The sequence below is a fragment of the Colletes latitarsis genome, unplaced genomic scaffold (assembly GCF_051014445.1).
Source record: "Colletes latitarsis isolate SP2378_abdomen unplaced genomic scaffold, iyColLati1 scaffold0007, whole genome shotgun sequence".
Lineage (NCBI taxonomy): Eukaryota > Metazoa > Arthropoda > Insecta > Hymenoptera > Colletidae > Colletes > Colletes latitarsis.
Genome location: NW_027488367.1, coordinates 104,824 through 106,537, shown reverse-complemented (window position 1 = coordinate 106,537; position 1,714 = coordinate 104,824).

Here is a 1,714-nt window from a genome sequence, read left to right as displayed (position 1 = left end):
GAATTTAGTACGATGCTGTTCAATTTAATATGATACCGCTATTACAAAGTGGGTTAGGTCCGGGCTAGTGTTGCGGGGGTCTGGGGCGCGCAGACCCCAGTCAGCAAAACGAATTCAATATGATGCTGTTCAATTTAATATGATACCGCTATTACAAAGGGGGTTAGGTCTGGGCTAGTGTAGCGGGGGTTTGGGGGGCGCAGCCCCCCATTCAGCAAAACGAATTTAGTACGATGCTGTTCAATTTAATATGATACCGCTATTACAAAGTGGGTTAGGTCCGGGTTAGTGTTGCGGGGGTCTGGGGGGCGCAGCCCCCCATTCAGCAAAACGAATTCAATATGATGCCGTTCAACCCCTCGGGAATTTTTAATTTCTGTTTTATTCACCGTAATGCTCATGGAACGTACTTTCATATTCTTGTTTTTTGCTTCACGAAAATTTTTGTACACTAATTACTTTTTAATAGGAAAACGTGCAACGGCAAACTCCTTCCTAGAGTCACTGGGGTGGTGACATGACAAAATATGTTAAGATCAGCCGCCCCTATGCGTAAAGTATGTCGTTTTTCCATTTTTTCACCCCGGAGCGACACCAACATTGTGTTGCAATTTTAAACTGCGCGGTTAAACGGCGGGCCAAACAGTCGGTGGTTTATGCAACAGCAAGCATCAAACTAGTAGGAGAATACACGCCCGTGATAGTATAGGAGATTCCCACTGTCCCTATCTTTTTTTTTATCTCGAACATATATATACCGGCTTATCGTCAATAACTCGAAAACCAGCACGTTAAGGATAATTTTCGTCTATACGATTCTTATGCAGTTTTAGATTCTCTACACGGTCCAATGATCGTTTTATTTTTTCGTCGAATTTTGAGAATTTTTTTTTTTTTTTCTCGAAAACGAGCTCGACGACCTGCACTTTTGACGACGCCATCGTGTTCCCCGGATTTTTTCCTGCAAGATAGCGTGGCGATTTTTTGTCCTACGACGATTTTTGACGCCGGAGCGATGATTCGGAGCAGAGCGGACTTAGAAAGTTTCGCGCGTCGACCGCCGGACCGATCGCTCCAGGCTGTTTTTCGTCAATAACTCGAAAACGAGCACGGTAACGCTCGTTTTCGCCCGTACGATACTTGTACCGTTTACCGTTGGCTACCTGGTAGATGGTTTTTTTTTTTTTATCTCGAAGTTTGAGAGCTTTTTAACTTTTTTCTCAAAAACGAGCGCGTGAACGCCAATTTTCGTCTATACGATTCTTATGCAGTTTTAGATTCTCTACACGGTCCACTGATCGTTTTATTTTTTTGTCGAATTTTGAGAATTTTTTTTTTTTTTTCTCGAAAACGAGCTCGACGACCTGCACTTTTGACGACGCCATCGTGTTCCCCGGATTTTTTCCTGCAAGATAGGGTGGCGATTTTTTGTCCTACGACGATTTTTGACGCCGGAGCGATGATTCGGAGCAGAGCGGACTTAGAAAGTTTCGCGCGTCGACCGCCGGACCGATCGCTCCAGGCTGTTTTTCGTCAATAACTCGAAAACGAGCACGGTAACGCTCGTTTTCGCCCGTACGATACTTGTACCGTTTACCGTTGGCTACCTGGTAGATGGTTTTTTTTTTTTTTATCTCGAAGTTTGAGAGCTTTTTTAACTTTTTTCCACAAAAACGAGCACGTGAACGCCAATTTTCGTCTATACGATTCTTAT